The sequence below is a fragment of the Pongo abelii genome, chromosome Y (genome assembly GCF_028885655.2).
Source record: "Pongo abelii isolate AG06213 chromosome Y, NHGRI_mPonAbe1-v2.0_pri, whole genome shotgun sequence".
NCBI lineage: Eukaryota > Metazoa > Chordata > Mammalia > Primates > Hominidae > Pongo > Pongo abelii.
In genome coordinates, this window is record NC_072009.2 from 46,638,870 (window position 1) to 46,645,119 (window position 6,250).

Genomic DNA, 6,250 nt, shown 5'->3' on the forward strand with positions numbered 1-6,250 from the left:
CATTTTAAGTAACTTGTTAAAATCACAAATATTTTACTATCTAAAATTAAGTTCTATGGTCACACATTTCTGTAATGAATGTGTTATTTGTATTATTAATATATACCTTCAGGAGAAAATAAATTTTACCGTTTACTCTTCCTGCTCTGACGACCTCTGTACTTTCTTTTTCTCAGCCTAGCCTGACTACATCTGAGATGCTGGTATAATTTTAGTAGAGTAGGAGCATATATTATACAAACGTAAACACAATACTTACTTTTAAAGTAAAAGTATCAAACTTAAGAATTCACAAAAACTTTGTTTTGCACAATTTAACTTCAGATTTTAGTTGCTCATACCAACGCATGGTCAGTTTATGATATAACCTAAGTTTAATTTTAATTGCCAAGGTTCAGTATGGTTCAGTATATATTTGTACATCTTAAGGCATTTAGGTAGTGTGTTTTAGGTTTTAGGAATTCTTGCATTTGAGAAAACTGAGTCAACACATTTGCATCGCTTTGTGTACCATTACCTGTAAGGTTCCCGAAAGTACTCAAGAATCAAACTTGCTAATGTCTCTATGAAGAGAAATGGATATTCTCTTTAAGGGTGAAGGATACATGAATGCAGACCGAAATAGCTTCCCTCAATTAAGTCTTTATTGCATCAGAAATTGAGTTACATACCAATCTTATTTTAAAAAGTATTGCTTAATTGATCTTTTTCAATTTCAGATAAAGTATTTTGAATCTGTCTTAATTATGATTTTGAAAATACAGTACTGAATAAACAGCTCAGGTAAGATACAAAGCATCATAATAAAAAATACAATACAAAGTGATCTGCCTATTATAGGGTGTATGTGACTTAGATTTGGAGAGTAAAAAGCATCTTGCTGTTGAAAAGGGTTGCTTTGTTAAGTTGATTTTTTTTTTAAGTATACAGTGGGTCCAGACTTAGTATTGACATAACTTGGCTTTTTAGTAATTATGTGAGATATTCCATGTGACTTGATAAACCATCAGAGGATAACAAAGGGCATATATTAGTAACATCTCACTGTCTATAGCATAGAAAATTTCACAATAGACCACAGTAAGGAAGTATTCAAAATTATCTGTAGAAAAAAATTGTAGGTGCGCTATAGTAGAAAAGCTGGCAATGTAGAACATATGTGTGGACAGATTTATGAGCTCTTAATGAGTTAGAATAGGCAGTTGTTAGCAATTGGATATTTGAGAAAGTGGGGTAGGAAAGAGATCTTAACACCTATGTCCTGGTTGTGATTTGATAAGCTGAGAGAATGCAATTTACTGATAGAAAAAAAGGGAACCTGTTTGAGCAGGTTGCACTTTAGAAACATATGGGACACCAAATAAAAAATTGTAATGGGGAGTTGGATACATATGTCCAGAATTTGGAATCATCTAAAAGCATACATGTGTTACTACAGAAGTAACAATGAAAAACAGTCATAGAAAGTAATGTCCTAGAATGGAAACTTTTTTGGAAAAGTTAATGTTGTCATGACAGACAACATTAAGTTATCCAAAAGCAGTCTGTAGCATCTAAGTAGTTAGACTATCGGTATGTAAGAAAAAGAGCTTTATTTCTTTTTTATTTTTTATTACTATTATTTGTGTGTGTGTGTGCATGTGTGTGTAAGAGGAATTCTCGCTGTCTCACCCAGACAGGAGTGCAGGAGTGGAATCTCAGCTCACTGAAACCTCTGCCTCCTGGGGTCAAGCAATTCTCTGCATCAGCCTCCTGAGTAGCTGGGATTACAAGTGCTTACCACCATGTCTGGCTAATTTTTGGTTTTTAGAAGAGATGGGGTTTCACAATCGTGGCCAGACTGGTTTCGAGAAAAATTATAATTTTAAAGAACTATGTTTGTGCTAAACACAAATCTTTAGCATTCTTCTAGAGTTCTTAGTTGTGTCATCTGCAGTAAAATAAGCCTAAGAATTGCACCAGAATTAGTTGCCCAACTAATTAGTTGCCCAAGGAGATTCAAAGTTTTATTGTTATAGGTTTCTAGAAACAATCAGACTATATATCTGGAAATTCTATACACACATGCCCACACACAAACACACAATTTTCACTCAATAGACATTATAATAAGCACACTGAAAATCTGATAATAAAATTATTAAAAAGCTGTAGAATACAATAATTAAAGGCAAAAGATAATTTTAAATTTAAAACAACTGAAATATTAGATTTTAACAATTAAAATTTTCTAATTGTTCTTTGGTCCACCATCATAGATTTCAAGAAGATAATTAATGTTGCACGAACGACATTGAGTTCCCTATCAATGAAATTTAATTTATACCATTTTAAAAATTGTTTGTATTCATATATTGTTTATTATGTAACTTCTTCTATTTGCTCTAAAGTAAGGCTAGATCACATCTTAGCCTCATCTCATCCAAGGAGGTGTTTACAGTAAAGGTATACATGTTGACATAATGTGGAATATAGTTGATGTGGATTAATGTGGGTTTCATGTATAAATTTATTATCCTCTTTATTAAGATAGGCTTGAAATGTTTTGTCTAATGAACATTTAGTCTATTCAATAGGCAGTGTTCAACAGATATATATCAGCATCTGCTGAGTACCAACACTGTTCAAGGCAGCAGATAACAATATAGGCAAAGATAATATTAATCCAAATTTCACATGAAAACTTTTGATACTATTAATAATGTGGCAAATGACATGATTTTCACTTTATTATAATTTTTAAGAGAATAAGAATATGAAATGTGTATTGTTTAAGTGTTACAAGAAGCCTTTCCATGTTATTCTTTACCTGAAATTAGATTATAAAAATTACCTTTTTCAAAAGAAATATATATTATAAATGTTCCTATGGCAAAAAGAAAAAAAAACCTGGCCTCTGACTTGGAATATAATATCATTTTATTAAATAAGATACATAGTAGAGAGAAAAAACTATTTTATTTATCTGTCATGGTAATGACAAAAAAGACAGAGGTCTTTTTTTTGTGATTTTTAATATTGACTCCTAAGAACAGTAAACAGTTGGCAGTGTAAATATGTTGCAATTTAGCCAGCTGTGAAAGAAAATGACTGATCATTAGTAAATCAGGCAATTTTTATTGTTGCCATTGAAAATTGTTGTACTCATCGTGTGTGTTCTTTTACTGTCAGAAATGAAATCAATTTTGTACTGCCAATTAATATCACTGTTTTATTATCATGGGATTCTAGCTTTACATTCTAAAATGTGGTCTCTGAGAAATGAGTAAAAACCAAGTAAGTTTTGTTTTTTCTTTAAAAAGGAAGTCATAAAATGCTACTCACATTTAGTAAAAATAATGAGGTGAGTGGGACATGGTGGTGCATTTGTCTAATCCCAAGTAGTTGGAAGGCTGAGGCAGGAGTGTTCCTTGAACCCTGGAGTATGAGGCCTCATTGAGCTGTGAGCTATCATCTTGTCCCTGTAGTCCAGCCTGGGCCATGGAGCATAATCTTAAGTATAGAATAAAAAATAGAACTGTGAAAAGTAATATAGCATTACAGTTTTTAATTCGCTTGTAGTAATGCATGGATAGTATATTTAACCAAAATATTTTTAATTGGTCGTACACCAAGAGGTCAGATATTTGGGTCAGATTGCTAACTAGCTCCTCAACTGGCTAAATCTGTAACAATTGGTGAAGTATTTGTTCTAACTGTAATTGATATTTTATTTGTTAAATGGATTTACTAATGTTACCCGCTTAGGAAACGAACTGATATTGATTAGATTACCTCAAAAACTTGTTCTGAATGACACATATTAGGCAGTAAAATATTAGCTACTACTACATATTATAAATTATTTTCTTCTGCTTATTTTTAAAGCTCATAGTGCACATGATAAAATTCCAGAAGACTGAGAATGGCTGTTATATACAATAGAACACTGTAAGAGTCACTATCAAAAATGAGTATATCAGTGCATAAAATGTATGGTAGGTTTATTTAGCAGTCATTTCATTGTTTATCATAGTGTTTTTTCTTACAATTTTGTAGAAGCCTCTGTCAGAATTAAGAACTCTTTTAGAAAAGAATAATCATGGATGATTGAAATTAACATTTTAAGCTGATACTGAAAATTATTCTGAATTCTATTACATTTATATTTGTATTTTCTTTCGAAGGCTAATGGAAGTCTTAAAAAGAAAATGGATACTTCCCTGCCAGGGGAGACACCATGATCACGAAGGTGGCTTTCCCAAGGCAAGGCGGATCTATTGCACTCTAGATGGGCTGACCCATGAAATTTCCCCAAATGTGGGAAACTCAACTGCATAATTTGTGGAAGTGAAGGATTGTGTTTGTGCTTTCACATGGGAAAAAAAAAGAAAGAAAATTGAGTCATTTAGTGTATGTAGAAAATTGAAAGGGAACCATATACTGGAAAGAATTAAATATGCCTACAAAAATTGTTGTCCTCCAGTAAAAAACAATAAAACATCAAATTGTTATTTATTAGAAAAATCAAATAGTGCTAGGATGACACTTGCAAATGCTTGAGAACTTTGTCTAGATGAGGTGGCTGGGGGAAGACCCCAAAGTTCAGCAACTATATCTGGGAGAAAGAGAAGTAATTTTTAAATGTGTAAGCCAATGTTTATGTATTAATATTGCCCTTAAAAATATTTATTTTGTGAAATGATTAGCAATGGTTTGTTTGTTCTTAAAAAGTAATTTCCTTTTGGAAGCAGCTTGTGTGAAATGGGCTAAAAATTATGTAGCTAAAATAATTCAGAATTTTTCCCTAAATTATAAATCATTTGCAGGAATTGTAAAGATGTTATAGCTGTCAGCTTTCTTGCATTTCTTAAAAGTTTATTCTAAAGAAGAAAATAAAATATAAGTTATAAAGTTACTTTTATAATCAAATTGTCAATCTTTTTAAATATTTAGAATTTGGAGCCAGTTGACCATGATGTTTTAGATGGGCATAAGACCTCTCCAACAGAAGATGCTCCATTATATCCTCATTCAACAGGCTCTTTGTATCAGCAGGTTAAATAATAATAATAATAATTTTCTTTTTCAAAACTCATTTTGATGATTTACTTATATGGTCTTCAATTATTATTTTATTACATATTTTGTAACTTATCAGCTGTGACTGCAAATTAAAAAAAAATTTCTAGGACAGCTATGGCAAGATGATCGGAGGAAGAATAGTTTAAGTGGGATCATGTTTTATTTTACCCTTGTGATACTTTCTTTGTAATTAGGTACTACCTTGTCCTAGTTCATAAAAATGTGTGATATTTCAATAAGAGCATAATTTATTTAGTCTTTCTCAAAATCCAGTGGCAGTAAAACTTAACGATTTTACCAGCTTTAATATGAAATTTACTGTAAAGAACAAATACTGACCAAAAATATAAATAAAATCCATTCATGAGCACTTCTAAGTTAAAAAAAATATTTGTGTTAAAATATTCTGGGAAGATTAGCCACAATGTGAGTAATGCAGTTTTCTTTTCTCTTTTCTCTTTTCTTCCCTCTTTTCTCTTTTCTCCCCTTCCATTCTCTTTCCATTTCTTTTCCTTCCTACATTCCTTCCTTCCTTTCTTTATTTCTTTCCTTTCTTTCTCCCTTTCTTCTTTTCTTTCATTTGTTCTTTTGATAGTTTCACTCTTGTTGCCTAGGCTGAAGTGCAATGTTTGTGATCTTGGCTCACTACAACTTCCACCCCCCGAGTTCAAGCGATTCTCCTGTTTCATCCTCCGAAGTAGCTGAGATTACAGGCATGCATCTGGCTAATTTTGTATTTTTGGTAGAGACAGTGTTTCACTGTGTTAGGGTGTTCTGGATCTCCTGAGTTCACAATCCACCCACCTCCGCCTCGGTCTCTCAAAGTCCTGGGATTACAGGTGGTGAGTCATTGCACCCGGCCAGGTTAATCATTTAAAGCTTGTCTTGTGCTGTAACATTTAGCATGACTTCCCATCAAGTTCATGTAGCCAAGGGATGGAATTACCTAAATTACAACAGTTGCCTAGAATAACAGCTGTATTGCTCAGAAACCTTATTTTTTATCACCAGAAAAAACATAAAATGGTGAAAAATGTCAAAAACAAGAAGATTTTAATTCTACACCTTCTTCACATTTAATGTTTGATAGTTTAATTTCTTGTTGAGATAAAGAATATGGATAGATTTTAATAGAAATTCTAAAATATTAAAACCAATATGCACAATTTTCATATGTCACAATATG

The 6,250-nt window shown here is 32.0% G+C and overlaps 1 non-coding gene across 1 annotated transcript; it reads left to right on the plus strand.

Moving 5' to 3' along the window:
• The first annotated feature begins 4,194 nt into the window (after positions 1 to 4,194).
• On the plus strand, positions 4,195 to 4,354 carry LOC129053524 (U1 spliceosomal RNA). The gene has a single exon (XR_008518313.1). It is a non-coding gene; the product is annotated as a U1 spliceosomal RNA (small nuclear RNA).
• Positions 4,355 to 6,250: the final 1,896 nt, after the last annotated feature.